Source organism: Liolophura sinensis, chromosome 1 (genome assembly GCF_032854445.1).
Source record: "Liolophura sinensis isolate JHLJ2023 chromosome 1, CUHK_Ljap_v2, whole genome shotgun sequence".
NCBI classification, from domain to species: Eukaryota; Metazoa; Mollusca; class Polyplacophora; order Chitonida; family Chitonidae; genus Liolophura; species Liolophura sinensis.
Genome location: NC_088295.1, coordinates 26,885,295 through 26,909,475, shown reverse-complemented (window position 1 = coordinate 26,909,475; position 24,181 = coordinate 26,885,295).

The window sequence follows — 24,181 nt, the reverse complement described above, 5'->3', positions numbered from 1 at the left end:
TATGTGAGTTTTACACCGATGTGAGTGTGTGTTGCAATACGGCGTTCGATAAATGGTTGTCGTAAAACCGAGCGACAGATGACAACACTTCTGTTAATGTCCACTCTTAAGTCAGTCAAGGCTGCCAAATTCGTGGCTAAAAGGAAATCCTCTCGGTTACGTTAAGAGGTTAAGTAGAAACTGCCCTAATCCGTCAAAGTGGTGTCACATTGGATAAAGCTCCTGGTTTCGGTCGGAAAGAGAAGGCCAAGATCTGTCATACGAATTCTTAGATCAGATCCCGCGAGAAATCTGGAGAAAAGTCCTTATGTACACCATGATTTTAATGGATTTAACGAAGAATTTTTATTTTTATTTGTTCCAACTATGACTTCAAAGCAACGACCATGACCATGTAACAATCATGAAACTGCAAACTTAAGCGAAACGTTAAAATAGGTACTGGAAAATTGAAGATCTATGTTTGAGTATTCTCCCGACATTACATTCACTGACTTCTACCTCAATAAGAAGATTGCATAGTTCTAGTATTAATAATGATAATTACTAATTAGCAAATAGTGCATAAAAATATATATAGAGGTAGTGGCCAGGTCGGAAGTTTGGTGTGAAACTCTATGAGGCCTTGAGCTTGCGTGACTTGTAGGAATAGGCCGGCAGCTTGCTGATCACGATACTGCCATGCAATATAATCACGACCAAGTCCCATTTAATCAGAGTTGGTACAGAGTGGGCATGCATAGAAATTGTTGCGTATCTAAACGTCTAAACACACCATGCTCAAATGAACACAATGCTAAAAAATATGGCCAAGTTTGCTATTATGCCAGTTCATCAAAGGCACCCGGTTAATTCCATTGCCAGCGAACTGCAGCCGTGGAATTGTTCCCGGTAACGAAACATCTAAACAATATCACTTATCAAAACAAACAGGTACATATTCTGATTTTGTACAGAATGACTGAACGGTAAGGAGAGGCCATATAAAAACTATTCCATGACAAAGTGGAAATTAATAATTTTTGGGCGATTGGTTGTATCCACCCCACGGTTATCGGGCCTTTCACACAAGGCTTCACAATAGCACTTCTGATGACAGATAAGACTACAGGTTTACACTGGCACTGCCCAGGGCACTAATAAGCCATTTTGGTTTGATGCTTACAGCAAATACTCCACTCTCTCTTTCACGCTGTTCTGATAAGCACATTGATTAGCAGCATCCGGGCAACGGGGTTAACGCCCGAGAGGTTGTGATCCACGGATAAAGTAGAGCTTCTAAGCCGTGTATATTTTGATGATCTGATAATGTCGGTAGATTCGAATACACACACCAAAAAATAGCTATTGGTGTGGAACAACAAAAGTGTTAGGTCATCACATGGTGAAATAGAAGCCAAAGATGCCATCACATCACATTGTATTACATTTTATTTACTTTGTTTATTGTGGTGACATTTCATTGGGGTGCCTATAGTGCTTATCCAAACGAAACTTTGTTTTTTTTTATTCTTAAATAGGAGCTTAGGAAGTTCCATTGATGTTTGCTCTGAAGGCAAGGGGCAGTTTTATTCACTTCACACGGCCTAAAAGTTAACACAATTGCCATACCTAACTAAACCAAAAAAAAAAAAGCCACACGTTGTCAATCCACAAATTGTTATCGTAAATAACAGGTTACCTATCTTAGACTTTAGAAAATAATTTTTCGACTTTTTAAAATTTTAAGAAGAATAATTATTCCCCAAGGTTTCACATCTGCTTGTGAAGTACACTTAAGTTTACTGCCCCTGGTGGAATATGTAGGTGTTGGGTCGGCAAAAGAAACAAAGTATATGCCTGTCGGAACAAGTAACGACGTACAGAAAAAATGGCAAGTCTAATTAGCAGGGACAACGGCTTTTTCCTGAAAGAGTCGTTCAAGGAATGCTGGCATCCATTTAGTACAAGGAGATAAGAGAGAGAAAATCGAATAGACAGCCATCACGGAATGAACTGGATTGTTAGCGTGGAGTTACAAATCAATAAATAATCTTGTACCTATAGAGAGTAATTTCATTTCGCTATATTTGCTAGTGTTAACTATGAACAGGAAGCATGAACACGAAGTCTTGTTGCGCGTGACACTAGGGGCATGGCGGGAAATAAGAGTAATACTGTCCCTTCCCCTGTAAGATCACGAGGACAGTAATCAGCTGTGTACTGTACTATGAGTGCATCTTGCCAGCATGCACTAGTGTCAACAAGACATGCTATCTGAGGAAATAACGTAAATATCCCAACATTGATTCCAAGGTGTAGAATTTCACAGCTCGGCAGTATATTTGCTTCCAATTTAGCTGTTTTTTCCCCCTCTTTTCTACAGTAGAGCTTGACGAAAACCCGGATGTATATATCTGCCACTTTGAAGAGCAGATGAATCCATATCACAAGTAAACTAATCTCGAACGCATCTTACCGATCGTCAGAATTCATTGTATTGCATAATTATCATGTCATGAAATATCGAATCCCGATACTGCTTTGTGGTTTTACATTTCTCAGAATGATTAGACGTATTAGGATCGCTAAAAATGGAAAACATAGTCAGTTCAGCCAACAGTAATTGTATGGCAATTATCAGGCTTTTAGTTCCTATTTTAAAAAAGTCAAATATACACGGGTTTCCTCCACCATAATGCTGGCTACAGTCGCATAAGTGAAATATTCTTGAGTGCGGAATAAATAGTATATATGGCAATCATCAACGTAATAGACACTAATCTGCAAGAAATAGGTGACCAGTCTCGGATCTGATCTCAGACTACAGGTAACTCGATCAAATCAATTCTTTATTGTAAAGCAAGGACACAATTAGACCCCGCTATTGTCCCAGGCGTGTGACTAACCAATGTTAAAGGCAACCATTCTGTCGTTTCGATCGGCGCCAATGTGTTCAACACATCAGGTAACAGATCGAACCACATAACTGACTCTTGCTGATGTTAGGAACAGCAAGGTTTTATTTCACGACACAGTGTCAGATTGGCCACATCGGTTGATAGGGTTACATGGCAGTTTGCGGCAGCATGTGGGTCAACATAGTGGCGATATTGCCCGTGTATATTTAAATCTTGAAAGCCATGTTAAAACACCAGCAGTACTGTTAGGCTATAGCGGTGAAATGATTAGTTTTGGTTGTAATTCGTATCAAGATGGAGAACCAAATGCAGATTACACCGAGGAAGTGTGTTGGTAGATAAGATTGTTGCAGCCCTCATATTTTTATCCTCAATGTAAGTCATAAATGACATCACACACCAAATATGAGAGCTGTAACAATCTTATCTACCATCACACTCTAGCCACCGTATCCTCAATATTAGACACATTTGTGATCATTTGTGACCTTAATTGGGAATAGGCGGTGTTAGATGTCATTTTTGACTTACATTTAGGATAAGGCGGCTGGATTGCTGTGGAAGATAATATTGTTCTATCCGTCGTATTTGAATTTAGATGTCATATGTGTCTAATATTGAGGATATGGAGTGTGATGGTAGATAAGATCGTTACATCTCTCGTATTTGGTGTATGAAGTCATCTATGGCTTTACATTGAGAACAAGATGGCTGGTGGCAGATAAAGTAAATTCATACCTTGTATTAGGTGTGAGGTGCCACCCTTGCCTTCCATTCCATTCTAATCTAAAACAGCGATATAGGTATATATGGAAGATATCCTGATACATTCTCTACCGATTTAGGCTCACTAGTTATGTATTTAACAGGCGGTTAGGTAGCATTGCATGCTAACCCTTTACTCTATCCATGTACACACTCATTTGTGTAACATGGAGCTACTGTCTTCCTTAATAACCCTCTCAGGTTTATTGATAATGTGCAGGTTTATTGAGCTTGCATATGATTTATTCACATTCAACCTGAATAGGTTATAACGTCGATACCTCTGCTGTCTTAGCAAATGATAAATTTGTACAGATGTAATTGTTCTATGCTGCCGAAAAAAATTTGTCCGGTTAAATAGCTATCGGCTAAATATCGACTGGATCGCATAGATTTCTGACAGCAAGCAGCCTTTGCTTTATTTATTCTTGTTTACAGTTTTCTGTTTGGATGATGTATTGACTGAGGAGCATCTTTAGTGCTTCAGTTATATAACCATATACCGGATGGCGTAATGATATCCCATAGCTCTTGAACTGTCTGTCGGAATGAGCAAGTCTGTACCTATACCATCTGGATAATTCTGTCTTTTAGCAATAATGTCTAATCTACTATGACAATAACTCCTGCTAAACATCTGCGGACACCGAGCTAAGGTGACTCTTAGGTGATACATCTCATTGTCTTATCAATACTTTGTATTAGTATGCTCTCTTTGTCTGTTTCGGGTTATGGTGTCTGGTCGTTTGTCGTATCAATATTATGTATTAGTAGAACTTATTTATATGTTTTTGTCCATAATTTAAAAAAATGAATTATTTCTAAAACTAAATTGAATTTTATTCTGGTGAAAGTTCTGTGAAAAAGTTTGTTTGAACTTTTTGTTCAAATGAGGAAAAAGCTTTGATTAATGCATCTGAAAAGAAACGAGCTTCTTACTGGCATGCATTGTTCGTTGGAATTCAATTCACAAACGGGATATTATTGAACTGTAAATGTACTGATTACATTGCTCCATCTCTTTAGATAAGACTGTGTTAAATCACTTACTTGGTAAAACATTGCAGATTTTCCACAGCCCTCCACGTCGCCGTGCAGGTATTATCGTAGAGTTGGTAAGGCCCGTGGAACTTCCATCTACCCTTTCCAGATTAATTATGAAGTAAGACGTTGTGTTGTTAGGTATGGAAATAACCCCCGTAGGTTCCAATGTCAGTTTTAACAGAGCCATATCAAAATCTATATACTCCCAGTCCTCTGTGAACGTCCCAAGGCTGAGTAGAACAGAACAAATGAAATTCATTGCCGGTGCGACCACAAATAGTAGCCTCACAATACAATACTGGGATACAGTGCCCATCGCTCAGCTGGGCAGGAGCGCAATGGAGGAGCAAAATATATAACGGACACAGTTGTACAACTGTTTCACTGCAGGTATACTGTCCTCGTGTTCAGCACTTGATTTCAAAACGCCGCTCCTAGCTATTGGTAAACTGTGACAGGGAACAATATCTAGCTTGTGAAGTTCTGAAGGTTATTCGCATAAACAGCCTTTACCTGTTTAGGTAAGTTTCTGCTGAAGCGTGCTCGCTGTTTACTCGCTTCACCTCAGTCGCCTTGTCAATCTTACACACTGCACCATCCTGCAAACAGGAGTCCTGGTTCGCTGACCTTCGGTCCGTTAGTGGTTTGCCAGACAAATAATGCAGGCCAAACTTTTGGCTTGCCCCAGGCTGTTTGGATCATCAGTTCTCAGTCCACTGGGAGCACCTCTAGTCATTAGCCTTTTCTTGCTCACAAGAGGTCAAACAAAGAGGGATTGACTATGACTTGCCACGTTCAAGTTAATTAAGTAGCAGTTCTGTTCTGCGTCTAATTTACAGTTACCTTGGGACCGCTTAATTCTTGTGGCAATGAGACGTCCGGATGGTGAAGGGGTACTCAGTCCCGCAACATTATAGACATATCGATTATGATAGTTGTGCGAGCCAGCCCAGAAGGGCATGCGATTGCATTGCGAAGGTGAAAAGTTCCACAAGACAGACCTACGGAGTCTGAGTATATTCGCCGCTAATCAGCTCAACTTCATCTATTCTCACCCTAATCGTATTGGAAGACATCCTGATCTTGGTTCAGCCGGCAGTAACTGCGCGAGACAGAACAACTGTTATGCAACACCGGTAGACTAAAGGTTATATCCAATCTCAGATGACATTAGCGGTTGATCTCCTTGGAAGACCACTTGGAAAACCTAAGCAATCTATAGCCACCCAAGTGTATTTTGGCACTGGCTTCTGCTATCGGTGGGTAACTCCTAGAAGCTTACGTTTATCAGTTTGCGCAAGTCGGGCCAGGTAATCATCAATAATTAAAATGTACAGAAGGTTGATGGATGCACCAGTGTATTGATTTGTCGCTAGGCTGACGTGTTCTATCACACTCCCAAATGACAAGCGACACTGATGTTAGAAGAATCAGCCGATTGTGTTTATTTCAGCATGCACTCAACATTAAGAATATTGACGTTTTCTCAACGACTGGCCATGAATGATAGCCAAACCCTTGCTGATATATCAACAATACGTGGCCATATAAAGGTTAGCCACAAAGCATTATTTCTACAAATAGTGTGTACTTTGTTCGAACCACCATGGGACTGTAAATGTACAAAAGGCTGTAAACAGCTGCGCAAACGTTTCAAATAAATGAAACTTTTAATTGTTAGAGACACACAAGTGAATTTACAATCACTACATGAGAAGTCCATCAAGCCAAGGTCATCCCCAGATTCTTTGTGACTAATTCTACATCAGCTTACATACATACATGCAATTGAAACTTCTAAAACTTCGTAACTATATTACTTTCTAGCCAAATTACGCCGTTAGCATGTTTTCTATATTACACGCACATGTAATTTACAGCCTTTCTTGTCGTGATAATATTGATTGATCTGTTACGAAGGCCTGCAGACCTATTGGAATCAACCTACCTTGCATCAACACTGCACATTGTCGGCAGGCTATTGTCATTGGACGAAATTGTATCATATCCAAGAATTGTTCACCATAAGGCTTCCTTTCGTCGTATAAATGAAGTATTCTGGAGTACGGTGTAAAACACCAATCAAATAAATAAATAAATAAATATACGGTCAGTTTATTGGGCAGAGGAATCTGGAGTACCCTGGTTGAACAACCAGCTTCTGGCAAGTTACGGTCAAATTTTCCCACGTACGATATACACTATGCAGGATATTTTTGGGTGCTGCATGAAACACCAACCAAATAGGCTAAATAAATGAATACACTATATTGGTGAAAAGTGGTCTTCATCGAACTTTAGAGTGCGCAAATAGTCGCCGGCAAGGCTTATTTTCAACAAAGCCCCGAGATCTGTGGGGTTTCCTATGACTGATAGACCAGCGTCTTAAGGGACGAGTTGTTGCAATATGAGTAGCCAAAAGTATGACAACTGCAAGTAAACACTGGGCATCGACAAAGGGCTTTTTCCCTTTGCATTGTTTTATTGTGTTTATATATTAAATGTGATGACAATAAAGTGTTTTTGAGTAACTCTAGGCCAGTGACGCCCAATAACTCGTTCTATTTTATACATTTTTTTTACTACTTTGTAAGGTTATACATGAGCCCCTACTGAGGTAATTGTAGTGTTTGCATAGGTTGTGACTTCCACAAGTTTTCTGTTCCTTTAAGTGCAGGAAGATTACGTGCTATAGCTCTCCCTCTTTCGGTCCGTTAAAAAATTGTTTTTCAGTACTCCTAGAGACTAGACTGTGAGCTCCCCTCGCAAAAAACCGTTTGTAAACTGACCAGTCAAGTCACTGTTGAACCAATCGCGCTCCATGTCACAGTGCTGAGTGTCGGATAAAGTACAGGCGAAAGTACGCTAATCGTACCGTTATAAATGTTCGATTACCAAATACGTGAAAAAGCTTTACTGTTGTCATGAGTATTTGGTCGCAGCTCAGTGCTGAGAGATGAAAGCAAAATCCGCCGTAATAATAGATATCGTAGTTGCTGGCTCATTCAAGGTTTTCACTGATCAGATGATCAAGTGTTTCAAACCTCTGAATTATTCACACGTGGTAGTGCACGCTGATTAAAAGCAATATGTCACTGATCACTGGCCAATAGAGTAATACACTTCCATAACTTTAGACGATGAAAGCCTAGGGATAAATTAATAACATAACTGTTTCACTATGCACAATGGACTTCCATAGAAACAATGTATGTGCAAAGTATATCTCCTCGTTTGACAATGTTTACCTTTGGGTTTTATATTACAAGCATCAGCTTTGGGGTTTAAAGCCCCGATAAAACCACTCTTTATCGCCTCTGATACAACAATTTTGAAGGCCTAGCGATCTTAAATGGAAACATTAAAAACTCCATACCTGACAGCTCGACTATATTTCAATCGACAACAAGCGAAATGTTTTCATCATACTTTCGCGGAATTGAACATGATATTGTCTATTGCCTTATCCATTCCATCTAACGGAGTTGTGTGTGCTTAATGGGGATTTTTTTGACAAGAAAAATTAGTTTTAAGCACGAAACTCTTCATCTGTTGGTGAATAAACTAAAAATGCCTATCCACACCAACAACGGCAATGTGTAAGTTTATACTCTAGCGGTTAGACAAATGTTGTCACAATTTCTTAAAATGGAGATACTTTCGTGCGGAGTGCAAATAGTCCCTGACATCTCCGACCTATGTATGTATCCATTCATGTACATATATGGACAAACATAACACGAAAAATGATTGGAAAATGGAAGCTTTTAGTTTTTTTTATCGAATTACGATATAAAGCTACTTATTTTAGTGCATTTCAGAATATCCACTATCATATAAATATATATATGTGTGTGTGCCGATGTGGCGTAAAGCCTTATTCATTCATTCATATATATGTGTGCATCAGTTTTGTTGACAAAACGGCATTCGACAAATGGACATTGAAAAGTGCTTTTTAACAGGTAACTTCAATTGTTTATTTAATGGCTGTTTAATGCCATACTGAAAATTTTTTCACTTATAACGTGTTGACCAATTTTTGGGGGTCCAAGAAAACCGGCTTGCAAGAAGTAAACCACCAACCTTGGGCGAGTTAATGGCGAACTCTCTCACATGTAACGAATGTTATATTAGTGGAAAGTAAGTGATCTCCAGAGAGCCTCATAGAAGACTACACAAAAGAGCACCATCGACGACTTTTTACCATCAATGGATGGTTGCCCTCCTTCATTATTGACTGGGCTGATGTTGATGTTTCAATCAAACTTACTTTGCCAGATGACTTATGCATGATTCTGCAAATTTGTAATATAATACGTAATTGGACCACTTTCAGGGAAGTACAGTATACGTTTTTTTTCACGCACTATTACAACTAAATGTTTCCTGAACGAAATGCACAAATGTAAACACGCGAATATAACTCCTAGTCAGCATTCAGTCTCCAGGAGTAACAGATTCAAAGTTAAGAGAATGTAGCCTATATGAAGTAACTTTGCTTCAGAAGAAGCTCAGAAACAAAATCCAGCCAAAAATTTGTCACTCACACTTGAGGAAGAACTCTTTAGTTTGTCAAGGTAACTCAGAAGTGTGAGTACAGGGTTAGGCAAGAGTCCAAAGGTGATTAGTTTAAGGAATAGGCTAATTAAACTGATCTTTCCTATATTATGTTCAGTTAACCGTTGCAGACATTATTCTTAAACCTGCTATGTTATTAACAAGGACATTACAAAACGTTTAACGACAAGACACTTGCCTTTGTGTCCGTCAGAATTCACAAGTTGTTTGCTGCAAATATTTAATTACTGTGTCCAAGACTTCGTTACAGGTTTAAGACTATGCTAAGACTGTGTTATTTATCGATTGTTTCTCCCAAGATCCAATTATTAACTGGAATTTGCAGACTGGTAAACACATTTCTGATGAAACCCAGATACAAAAGTTCAGAGCTGTAGGAGTAATGTGAAGGTGGGTTAGAGTCAAAACGAGATACTTAAATGACCCTTCTGATCTCGACATAGATCAATGATAAATTGACTAAGACATGAACTAATTTGGTACTGGTAATTATTTTACGCTTTAAGGCGTTTAAATATGTTTGGTAGATCTGCATTTGATAACTCTTAAATCGATGAGGTCGTAAATTCCGATAATTAAGCGCATTGAAAGTTTACCGAGGTATATATTAAGGCTGTGAGGGTTTTGGTAATTAGATATGTGAGTAGGCACAATTTTTTTCTTTTACGTTTTATCGATTTTTATGCCTTTTACTAATATAGCTGAGAAAGTACTGAACACATTTTTTGTGAAATATCATTGAAATGTGCCACATGAATGAAGCTGGAAATAAGCCTTTGATCACGCTAATTGTCCTAGATTTCCCTTCTTGAACACGCTATGAAGTGATAGACTTTTACATAAAAAGAGTCCCATTACACTGATTGTTTACGTCAGATGTTGGGCTATGCAATATCCCTGTCTAGACGCTTATTACACAGTGCCAGAGAGGTGTTGGAGAGTTATAGTAACTCCGGCGAATAATTAGCACAAGGCTCGAATACCAGGCGCTTTGTACACCTCACATTTTCAGACATCAAACCAAGTCATTAGCTAATGACTGTGACAATAGCTGACCTGAAATAGTCTAAACGGCGTTTCCTAGTTTTGCTAACAACCGTTTTTGTTCGAAGTCTGAAAATGACACAAACGTAAAACAGCCTGGGAATTTGTGCGCGAACGGACCAGACGGAACGTGGCACACAGCGATCCTATCCAAGCGCCAAATAGATGTTGATAGTCATTCAGTGTGACAAATTAAAATTATAAGATAAGATAACGTAAAGTAACACGTGTTCGAATATAATATATTGTTCCGTGTTCGACCTTGAATATATCTTTACTGAATTTTTTGCATTTCTTTGATAATATGCGTCTAGTAAGTTTATAACTGACTTGCCTTACAGTAATATAGTGTAGCTATCATCTCATTCGGTAAGCGGAACGATGCTTAGTAAGATTTGCCATTCAAACCGTATTCCCTCTCTCATTGCTTATGGGACCTTGGCGATAATAAGCGTTCGACGACTGACGTGTTCTCGGAGTCTTACATTTGTTAATAACCACTTGATCTTTTATCAATATGGAGTACATCATACGTGGGTAAGTTCGTTAGTCACTTGGTAACGGTTGGCGGTTTGCTCCGGGCTCTCCAGTTTTTTTTTGTACTAATTTAACTGACATTCGTCGTATAATGAAGTGAAAAATTCGTTATCATGGTGTCAAACAGTCAAGTAAAATAAATAATGTTCTGTTTGTTTTACCATAACTCATTCGGAGGACAGAAAATAATGATGCAAATTAAGTGAAATCGTGAAGAAGTGTTAGAGATGGGCATTTCTCGGAAATAAGAGATAGGGATACGCGATTGTAACCCGGAAAGAAGGCTGAGTCCGGCATGAAGCGATACATATAGCCATTTCCCTGGTCTGCATCTCCAACGCGATGGTAGGCCTACTGTCCGGAAAGAAGCCATGGCTCTAAGCATTTCCCCCTTAGGCGGAAAGTCATTACGAGCAATGGCCTGATCAGCATCCCATTCCATCAACGGGTCTCATGTACTATTCATACATTCATTGTGCCTTGTGTGATAATCTGTGATGAAGCACACATATAGGTTGCAGGGAATTACCTGGGAAATTGTCACACCACGCCTTAAAGCGGCGAAAATTACGTCTTATAACCCTGGCGATTACTTACTTATATATCAGCTAAGTATTGTATATATTGAGCGGCGTTACATTGAGAAACAACCCTACTCACCTGAAGTCAGTATCAGCACAGGTTGATATATTCAAGCTTGGGGTTTTCACAACGCTGTATTTAACTGTGGCCATATCTAATTAGCAAGCAAAAAACCTTTTGTTGAAATCAAACACAACGATTTGTATTGTTTTCATTCAATACAGAAATGTGCTATCCTAATAAAAAGATGTGCTAAATAACAGTGAAGAACACATGTTTTTGTTGCAAAAAGAATAAAGCACAAACATGTGCTGAACCAAAATCAGGTAATTTATGCATATAATGCGCAGTGTGGAATGGCAGACGGCCGCTTACAAGGATCTGACACATCCTGTGTTTAATTCTTTCAACACAAGACCTTGTGTTAATTCAACACAAAATAAAGTTGTTCAAATATGACACAAGACTTTTGCTGGAAAGAACACAAGTTTGCGTTCATACAACACAAGTGTTTTTTGCGTGTCTGTGTGTGGACGACGTCTTGTGGTTTCGTTCACCCCATCTGAACACTCAAACACAGCATTATATACCTCTTCACTTCACAAAGACGTATTAACCAGGCCATACCTATTTCTTGGGATTATTTCATGAAAAGGATGAACTTGAGAATAATAATGTGGTATATATCTTTGCAAATGATTCAGAAAAGTATAGAACCAAAAATACAGTGTGTATAAAACAGTTTTATGTCCAAATTTCCAGACGTGGACAGAAAAGGACGAGAAGAATGTATTTAGCCATAATCATCTTATTGAAAGAAAGGTCAAAGCGACCCACATGACGTGCGCAGTATTTCCATGTTTGTTTATCATATCAAATTCAGAACATGGACTTTAGTGTCGTCAAAGTTTCATCCATGATTTTTTATTGCAAATTTCCAAGAATAGCGAACTGCCCTGCCCTTACATCTGGAAATGAAGTCTGCTAATGTCACATCATGACCTTCTGAGATACTAGAGGCTAATCGTTACAAATGGAAAGCCACTACCATAAATCTGTGAAAGGCATAAATATTTCAGATACACTGCATGTTAACAAAGATGTGCACACATCTTATCACATGAATGACAACTACAGGTCATTTGGCATGTTCCTGTCCAGTCTACTGCCCAGCATAACCTCAATGTCCGCTATGCTGAACCAGGTTGTCCCGTATCTTACACGCAAAATCAATAGAATCGCGGCGAGAAACACTCGCTGATTCTTAACTGCTGACCGCCTGCTGCTGGATAACTTTAAAACTTTTAAGTTCAGTAAACCTGGATTGCTGTAAAACCCATGCAATGCTTTCGCATACAGTATATCCAATTTAATCTTGCAATGAAAACAACAATTTTGTTTACCTGAAAAGGTCATAACGTAGATGTTTTAGCAAAAAATCTATCAGAGCAATTGCAGAATTTTTGTTATTATTTCAGAATAGCTCAAATAAATACCTTTCACAAAATATACTCCTCGTTTGTGCAGGTGTCATCTTTCAAAACTGGTAATAGTTCCTAAAATTATAATGATGGTCGCATTAACATTTTTAAATCTGTAGAATCACTTTAACACTGAATAGTAAATATTGCAGACACTAACCTGATATTTACTCAAAGTCAATAATTAGAGCTATCTTGATAAATACAAAAAAAAGGATTTCATTTGATTAGTGATTATGGGTTTTTGCCCAAAATTTCCGATATAGCCTCTATACAATGGCAAAATGTAATAAAGTCTGTCTTTAACCAGCCTCTTTATATCCTCCTGTTGTAACCTCAGATGTTGACATACACTAAATTTACATTATGCTATTATGAAAGGAATACAAGAAACGTTATTTATACTTGATTACTCTATACATTAAACAAATTTTATCTGTTGGACTAGTATTCACAGGATGTTTAGAATTAACAAAACTGGTCATGTACCCAAACTGACCAATTCAAATTCTTACAGAATGACGAGTGAAGAAATTTCTAAAACACTGATTCCCTTTGATTCCAGCTTTCTACGACTAAACCTGACTGTGTCATTTTCTGGTATAGATGATAATAGGCTTGTTGACAATACTAATGATATCACTGAATCAACTCTTAGAGGAAATGCTGATGCTGCCCTAAAACATCACGATGATACATGATTCTTGTCACGAGTATTCTGATATCGGAAGTACATATGTAATGCATTCAATGAAGGTGGTGGAAATGAAGACAGTGTTTATGAATAAAATGGTGTTGGTTATGATGAAGAGAAATGTCAGTATGATGAAGAGGACGATGATGATGACAATGATTTATCAAGGTCTTGCTTATTTCAGACTATTACAATAATGCATTAATATTTGGTTTTCTTTAAATAATAACCAAACCGTTGATGCTGTTGCGCTTTCCTTAACTGTTCTGTCAGGTGCTCTGTCAAAAATGTCTTTTCATGTAAAGAGAAAAGTGAGACTAACCGATATTTCCTATAGCATCAGATTTATTTCCTAGTTCTTAGGTTCTCCGGCTGTACGTGGGAAGGTTCCTCAGCAATCTGCGGATGGTCGTGGGTATGCCCCTGGCTCTGTCCGGTTTTCTCCCACCATTATCATGATCGCCGTCGTATAAATGAAATATTGTTGAGTACGGCGTTAAAACATAAATCAAATGAATAAATAAATGAATAAATCAGTTCTACGTTAGGGCAGAGAAGAAGAAAGGACAGCGAGCACAAAAAGAAGTGACATAGGGTGGACTTATATTGACGTTTAACATGTTTTTGTGATAGCGATCTTATAACAGACCTCATCCACACTTCTGATAGCAGACCTTCTTACTTGTGGAATTCTACCCTCTCGAAATCTCGAAATTTATTGTCGCACACTCGTATAATCCTGAATCTACGACCACAAATAGAGGTCTAGTCAAAATTAATCTACATTAAAATGCATCACAGTATTGTAAAACTATATTTCCATTAGGCAAAGTAAGGAATTTACAAAGTCGGGGCTTTCCACTCTGCTACTCATCTCCGAGCTCTGCTCTTGGGCTACTGAAATATTCATATTGCCCTGGTGCGCAGAATCCCAAGCGAAATCTTCTCCTCGTTTCCATCATATCCACTGACGCTATTTTTTCCAAGACGGTTCACGTGCTGTCAAGACGTAGAGCACATAAGGTTTATCATCCGTCATACTTATGAAACATGGAACAAGTATGGACATATATTGAATTAGACAATGCATTATTTATTTTACATGGCGAATATCCTCTCAAGTCTTGCTCTTCTATATTGCAAAGGGAAGCCGTCTTTTCTTTAGTAAAAGTGCTTATCCTTGAATACTGGTACAGTCATAAATCTCTGCTTCATGTTTCAGACTTTGCAGACAGAATCTAGTCTCGTACAACTGACTCCACAAATTAAATACACGTATGTATCATTATCAGTAAGGGGATCCTTTTCCACCTAAAGTCAATCGGGCCCTGTCGTTTAGTCTGTTTCTCATTCATGCCTGTGCGATGATGAATTGTGGGCGAACAGGTAAGTAAACTAGTACTCGTGCATCACAAGAATAAATGGTTTCATCCAGCTTGGACCCGATTTGCCCTTTATATTGATTCGATAAACATATTTCTTTGATTGTTACCGTTGTCAACTTTTAAGAGACGATTAGGCGAGGAACAAACCACACTGCCACACGCAAAACTTCACATTAGCTACTGGAATTGCCACTTGGCTTTATTACCATATATATGTAAAGCTCTATATCAAAGTCCTTTTTGATCACTGCTATAAGTCACAACAGTGAAACAAGCTAGATATTTTATTCTTATTTTCAAATGCTACATTTGCTGCTTGAAATTGCACCTGGCTAACCTCCCATCCATGTGAGCCATGATATAAAGTTATGTATCAAAGTGCAATTTGTCCACATCTCAACAGTCAAATAAGCTATACATTTTTTTCATTTTCAAATGGTATAGTGAATTAACATAGCCACATTTACATCTGCTTGAATACAGCAGGAATGAAGATAACGGAACATATGATTCACATACTCATACTCAAGCCAGATGAGTGTTTTGTGTGAAGCAAAGGCTTCGTGCTGTTATGGACATTTTGCAGTCATTATATAAAGTGTACATTATTTTATATCTACACAACGGGTGTTCACTTCCAACCAAACATAGACACCGTGAACATGTCCCAGTGAGACTCTCAACATATCAAGCCATTTATTAAAATATTTGTCTCCCGTTTTTAATTTGTTTTACTATGAAATCGATACCTACTTTAATAAGCACATATTTAACGATCTCTTTGCTACCATGATATCTAGTGACCCGGCTAGTCGTTGGAAATGTTAGAGTAGGCGGTTTAACTCTGTGAAGTAGATTTCCACGTTACACTTTGATGTATAAATCAATTATACTTAAGGCAGTTTTACTTATAGACGGTATTTTACGGTAGAGGGATGTGGCCACTTGTTTTCTGGTGAGAACTACGCGAATTCGAACTTTTTGGGCACTTCTCGGGTTGCAGAATGGTGCGAATCGAGAAAGGGGGATTACTCTCAAGGAACCAAGAAAATGATAGGAATATAAAAATAATCTTCCATAATAAGCTCGTATCATTGATGATCACTCTCTGTATGCCCGGATTCATCAGTCTTTAAATTCACTTAAATTAATAGTCAAGAATATTGTTCGCCTTAAGTGAGATAATAATGAGTTGATTTTGCGTTCTTCTCACAATCCGGCCTGCCTCAGGATGTGTCAGTGGCTAAGGATTGATCGAGGCGTGCCGTCACCTGGGGAATTAGAAGAAACACACGGTGGACATTTATCCGCAGATTTTCACGTAATCCTGGATGCTTTTTTGTCAAGTCGAGTATTCAGTTTTGTTCAGAAATGTTTATACAGCGGAGGCCTACGCCGACGCTGTGATAGTCTATAGGTGATTATTGACCGCTCTGTGAACTTTTAATTCATACAGGTTATGATAAACACCATTTGATTCATGAACTTAATGTGATGAAACTGGAGCTTGTTCTAAATCTGGAATAACCTGAGGGTTGCAACCCACACTTCCTCCACACACTCTACACTGCTTGCCAATCTTTTCCTGCAAGTAATAAATCTCAGTTGTCCGCAGGGCTTGAGCCTATGCTGGTCGCCGATAGAGACCATAGTTAGAAATGTGAGAGTCTTAGGTATGGTCTGAGAGGTCGGTTATGTATACTTAAGGTTAAAACCAGTTTTCTATTAATTTGAAACTTCAGTCTGGGCTGAGAGTTAATTTTCATACACTTGAGCATCAAATATTTGTCAGTAAAAATATTTAGTGGGCATTCAGAATGTATAAACAGGTATGATAAAACCCTATTGCTGGATGTATTCACTACCCTTTTCAATGTTTGAATTTGTCGATGAAATAACTAATACGGAATCTAAGAGAAGCAACTGAAGATGAAAACCTAATCAGCAAGGATATACCACAATGGCACAACGCGTCAGATTTTATGTTTCACACTTTCAAATCGGAAATATTCTCTCTTTCCGGTCGCCACTAGGCTTAAGGTGCTGTCAAGCAAGAATGAGCCAGGGCTGTGTCAGAATATTGTGACAGAATGTGTGTAATGTATAGTGTCAGAATAGTGTGACAGGGTAGGTGTTATGTTTAGTGTCAGAACAATGTGACAGAGAGGTGGTGAGTGTCATGTATAGTGTCACCATAATGTAACAGGGCGGGTGTTACGTCATAATTTTGGGGCAAGATGAGGGGCCATTCCAGTTTGCTGCGAAGGTTGAAGTTTGCAATGTGGGTGTCATGTTCAGTGTCTCAATATTGTTACAGTATAGATGTCATATCTAGTGTCAGAATTCTGTGACTGGTGTCATGTCTAGTGTCCGGTGGATATCTTGTCCACTGCCACAATGATGTGAGTTGTGTATCATGTCTATTGTCAGAATACCGTGACAGGGTGAGGTGGTATGTCTAACGTCTGTATATGGTGACAGGATGGCATCTTGTCCAATACGTGTTGTGTCATGTCAGAACACTGTGAAAGGTTTAAGAGGGTCACATACAGTGTTAGAATACTACGACCACGTGAGTGTCATGTTTAGTGTTAGAGTGGGTGTGATATCTTCTACCAGAATACAGTGACAGAGAGGGTGACATCTCTAGTGTCAGGATACTGTGAGTGGGTATAGTGGTATGTCAAGTGTCTTCCTTTCTGTGATCCAGTGAGTCAGGCATGGATTTATGTATTTATTTATTTATCTGATTGTTGTTTTATGCCATACTCACTTATACGATGGAGGAGAGTTTCATGATGTGGAGGAAATAGAAGTTCATTCACCGAGTTTTTACAAGTTATTGATTTACAAGTTATTGATTTACAAGTTACTGAGATAAGCACACCATACATGTATTGGTAGAAGGCAAGAGATCATTAAGGAGAAAAAGAATATGTAAAATTCTGTCAAAGTTTTATTGTTAGTTTGAAAACACACCACAGAGAGTAGATAAGGCTACAGAAAAGGTTTTACCAAATCACCAGTATCAGCAATACACATAGTTATAAGAATGTCCAGCTCACCTGTTGGGGTTACATACCTCTCTCCAAGTCCTCAGCTCCAGTATTACTATAAATGTACACGAAAAATCCTCAATATTAAGTGACATTGATGAGTAAATACGCTTGATTTGAAAACGAGCTACTTTCTACCACGTTGTTGTTGTCTTGACAGCGGGAGTAGCTGTTTATATTTCGTTTTTTTTTTCACACGGTTGCAGCTGCATTGGGAGCATTGTGTAGAGAGTCATTCGATAATTACTTTTCATGAATTTTTGTTGGTGTTCGAGGTGAGGACGAAATGAGGTGTAAGGCCACAAAAGCTATGTTGAGTATTATATAACCCTATTGTCTCTTCAGCTGTACTCTTCGTTCATGTGGGACAAGGTTCCACGTACAATGATCTTATTCAGATATTGATAGGAAATTTCAAGGGTTTGGGCGACAAGGTTCAAGCGTTCGCTGATGTGACATTTTACACAGGACAAAAACCAGCCCATCAAAACACTCTTCAGTAACACAGACCACTATAGGTTGTACAGACCATATCAATACTATACACTAATTAAATTCTTTCTTATTATATAACACGGCCGTACGTGGGAAGGTCTTGCAACAACCTGCGGATGGTCGTGGGTTTGCCCCGGGGTATGCCCGGTTTTCTCCCACCATAATGCTGGCCGCCGTCGTATAAGTGAAATGTTCTTGAGTACGGCGTAAAACACCAATCAAATAAATAAATAAATTTATAAATAATATATGGCATTATGTTGTAAGACAAAATCATTCACAAATATATGCATGATTTGGTCCATGCCACTGTCTTTGAACATAGATTATTCTTATATTCACTCTGTGATAATGATTATTTTGAGCATTTTTTCGTCAGGCTGTGTAAACAAAGATATGGTTGAAATCAAATTTACAGATATCTCACATCAGGAGACCCTTAATATGACAACTAAAACCTTGCGATGACCTTCATTTTGTAAGAAAAAAATACAAAATTTGTTGGACTGTGCAAAACTCAACACGTGCGTCGCACACTGCTTGTTGTCACCATGAAGGCCCGCGCGCATTGTAAGAGTAAGGGCAATACTGGCATACCACTCATTAGCTACCCATAGCCCATGTGAGAGTAGGGGCAATACTGACATACCAGTCATGAGCTACCCATAGCCCTTAGTTACAAAGCATAATAATGACTGTCCATACGTACGTATTCAGTGCCTCTTGAACACTAGGTTTGCTAGACAGACAAAAAGATCAAATCAGGTGACAATACGCGAACAAACGGCAGAACTCTCAGGCGGATCAAACCAACCTGTCATTAATTATTGAATCAGACATAGAATAGCACCACCCCTCCACCCTCTCCACCACCACCCGTATATCATCCGTCCAAATTCCCTGGACTCATGTTTGTAGTGGCTCGAAGATTGCCAACAACTTGTGTTGTCAGAGTTGTTTCCCTTCAGCAGTCAAAGAAGAAGTATTTCCGAGAGAACTTAAAAACGTTACATGTTATCTTCATCACGGGGTTCGTTCGATATCATCTCACAGATAAACTGAACCAAACCCGTTTCTATTACACTGTGCTCTATATTTAGCACGAGCATAAATTTATTCCATCATGTTCAGGTTGTTGAATAAGATAAATCCTTTCTTATCTTCTTGGGCTTGTCCTATACATTTAAACAGCGTTCAACCTTGACGACGGCCTGAGGAATGGCCGAACTAGAAGGACCGCTATAACTGATGTAAAGTTACCAGAAAATTACCAGTTACATCGAACTTTATTTTATTTCTTTATAATTTACATTTCAGTCCTTGTACAAGTTTTCGGATACGTGGCGTAAAACCAGCTCAAATTCTGTTCGCCCTTCATATCATCCATCATTTCTCGTGTACCGCTAGGCTATTTATGTGTACATGAGAATCGAGGCTTACGTAGCCTAGTGGTCAGCGTGCTAATACAACACTATGACTCTGGAGCCTCTCAGCAATGTGGTCGCTGTGAGTTCAGGTTCAGCTTGTGCTGGCTTCCTCTCCGTGGGAGCCTGGAGAGTACGTGGGAAGATCAATCAGCAACTTGCGGTTGGTCGTAACTTTCACCCCGGGCTTTCCCTGAGTTCCTCTCACTATAACGCTGGCCGCCGTCGTACAAGTGAAATATTCTTCAGTGCGGCTTAAAAATAACTATCAAATAAATGAATTAACAATCAAGAAAAGCTTTCATCAAGCAATAACACTTACTTATCAAAATATTATTTTGTCGGGAGTACTAAAATTATTAAATATATGTTATCAAACAATCACAGGTACCAGTGTTATGTGATAAGTATTTGCCTAGGAAATACTCTATTACTTATTTATTGGACTGTTGTCTAGCGTCATACTGAGCTAACATGTTGAACTGTCAGTCTTTCACACATGTGACGTATATGCAGATTTGTACACGATACTGATGGGAGAGAAGTGGTCTTCAACGAAGTTCAACAGCGTTAGACTGCATGAACGCCCACACTATCTTCGCTGGCCGCTCTATGTTACCAAGGCCCCCTGAAATATGGCCGTAGTCAAGAATATTTCACTTATACGGCAGCGGCCAGCATTAAGGTGACCTTCCACGTACGGTCGAAGAAGACGCAAGCATGAGCTTGACTTGAACTCACAGCTGCCACATTTTTGAGAGGCCCCTGGGTCATTTCACCGAGCTGGCACGCTGGCTATCTCGGCCACGGTAGCCCCCGAAATATGCAGTTATTTTTAATTGAAATAATGCAGCACGTAAACTCATCAATTACTCAAAGTGTTTTCATTACAGATTGTTTTACCTTTCAAATATTTGATTTGCAATAGAATGTCGTAAACAACAACTTTTCGTTATTTGTCAAACTAAAGCTATTTTAGGCTAAATGAAACAATAGAGCCTAGAGCTTGTGGAGTATTGGTAAATAGGTACATATACTGCATAATTACACTTCTACTTGGTATATTAACACTGAAATGTGTAATTGCAATGGTAGCCTTAGTAAACGGTAATGTAAGGTATACCACAAACGGATTATCGTAAACATAGATATTTCAACCTGCGCGTAAGATCAATGTTAGAAGGGAGATAACTCCTACAGGCATATTTGATTCAAATGCTTTAGAATTTTAGTGTATTCTAGAAGTCATGAAGTTCATTTCTAGATCCAGAAAAGTATTTGTGCAGATCTATAACTGTCTTGGTTGAGAAGTTCTTCGATTCATTTTTATGAAAGGTTGGCGATTTATGGGTGACATGGGTGAATATTTCAAAAATAACAATTAAAATAGTTGCCCACAGTAAGGAGCATGTATCTATTCCTCTGAAATATTGTCGATGTGGCGTTAAGTCATAATCATTCATTCATTCTATTCCTCTGATTAGCTTTATCTGTGAAATAGTTTCTTTAAAGATTCAGAAAACGTAGGTCAGAATGAGATCGGAATTACCATGTCTGTCCCGGAGTTGTCCTGTATAAGGGTAATTTCGATTTCCAATACTCCGTAATTGCGCGATACCTGTCTGACATAAGACAGGCAGTGCTTATTTCTTAGGGCAAATAATTTAATAGAAAAGATATTACTGACTAATATCGATCTGATAAAGGTTCCAATTATGACCTCCCACGGGCACATGGCCTCATCAGTGGGACCGGAAAAAAAGACTTATGCCACGAGCTGTTTCATTATTAGGAAGACGTATCACATCGCATATATGAAGGTAAAATCGAGTTATGTTTCGATTACCATATAAACACGAAGGAAGCCACGTCTTAGACTTTGCCAGACCTGGAGGAGCTAGAGTACGTCAAAGGTGTCAAGGCAGATCGTCTTAAGTCTGTGATCATCGTTAAAATATATGTGCATGAACAGCTAATCCGTCATAGCGATTCATAGGTTAAGGGTGTCTACTTAGACGTGTAATGTTGTATATAAAAAACTTCGAAGTCGGCACAAAGGTTGCGCCAGGAAAAGAACTCATAACTCATGGGATATATTGAACATTACGTAATAAGCTGATTTAAACCCATTTATGTTTATGTCTATGAAATCTATCATAAAAATTGTCCAATACAAAAAGTTAATTAAGCACACCTTCTCACAGAGAAGGTTATTTATTGCCAGCCATGCTATTAAGAGCCAAGTGGGACAGTGAGCGTTTTATAGCTTGTCCCGAGTTTGAGGTAACACATTTACTACGAGTGTGATTAGAAAGTAAGATAATTTACATTGCCGCCTTCAAGCATTATTTTTTAAATATCAAGAAGAGCGGAGGAACTGAACTACAACACCTCTGCTGTGTGTCGATGCTGAAAGTGCATGGATCAATGTCAAGGCCGTTAACATCAATCCATGCACATCGTATGGTTTCAAATTCAAATTAATGGGCGTCTAGTTACATGTAGTTGTGTAAACTTTCCCCGCTGGAGAATATCATGACCTATTTATGGATTCTGCAGCATTTCTGTAGATTTTATGTAAACAGTGACACCACTACACTTTACCATTACCGAAAATAAATTCTACGCGATACCCTAAGGTCAAGGTTTGTGTCACTTTTTCTTGGGTATCAACTATTGTCAAGGTCAAACTGTTTCTCACTTTTCCTTAGGTATATCAACTGTTGTCAAGGTCAAACTGTTTCTCACTCTTTTTTGGGTATCAACTGTCGCCAAGGTCAAACTGTTTTTCACTCTTTCTGTTGCCAAGGTCAAACTGTTTCTCACTTTGTCTTGGATATTCGATTTTGTCAAAGAAGGGTCTCAGAGATATTTCTGTATATGGTTTCAGAAAAGCTAGCTCTGTTGGTTCTAGCCTATACAATTCCCCCGAGTGACAGGGTTTGAATGCTGAAGGCTTAAAACTTAAGCCCTTCAACAGAAGAGAAAAAAATTGCCAATAACGACTTCACTAATGTCGTGTGTCTCTGGGTGTCAAGCGTTCCAGGGACTCGCCAAGGTTTTCCCACTGTCTTGTCTGGGCATGAAGGAATTCACGTGCCAGTAAATCAATACTCCCGTGAGGTGTTTAAAGCGAGCTCAAAGAACACTTGAATTTCCACAAATCACAGGGCTTGAAACCTTTGAAAGAAAATCAATAGTTTCGAGCATTTGTAACGAGTCATTGCCAATTCGGTAAGGAAATTTTGACATTTAAGACGGATCGCCCGGAATGAGAGAAAAAGCCTTTATTTTTCCATAACGAAGTGCAAAGCTGCTCATTCACTGATAGTTGTTTAAAATCAGTCGATTTACTTTGTCGAAAAATTCACATTTTATGAAGTTAAATTTGACACCATGAGGGAAGTAATGATTCAGTTAACGGTATCGTCCCTCACAAAGGTTACTTTATCAATCAGGCGCTGAATCCCTGAAATGAGTTTAGCTTTACCATATTAATAGTGTCTTTTTCATTTCCTTTATCAAACTAAGAGTTGATAACCAGAATCGGAAATCAGGACTTTTATGTACGCGAGAACTGAACTCTTGTCAAGCTTTATAGGTGTGAAAACTGACAGATAAGTAATCTTATTTTTCTAACAAATATTATATGATTATAACAAATATCGCCATTTAGACCACTCTGGAGATACCAAGGTGATACAAATGGCATATTGTTGTATGACTGATTATGCAGCCATACCATGGAATATAGTTGAAAGCGACTTTGACAACCATTCAAATGCTAGTATAACAAGCATGGAATCAAAATTTCAAAGAATATTTCCTGAATTCTCAACAGCAGGAATGCTTTGAAACAAAATGATTGATTGGTAGCTATTTCAAATAACAAACTTTGCTTGCAAAATGAAATAGGGTTGTAGATGATAAATTATATAATTAACTGAGGAATAAATCACTAAGTTCATTTGCGGAGAAAACCGGAGGACAGCACCGATCTTTTCCCGGTATTTGACAAACCTCTGGATTTAAAGCTACAACCCAGACAGTGAAAGCTCAAGAATTCCAACACGTGTTCTAAGTCGTTAACAGTTTGACACTTGTCAACGCGAACCAGCGCTTTAACTGTCAGAAAGACAGAATTATCTGAGATTATTGCTTATCTGTTATTACTCCTATTATAGTTGGTAGAT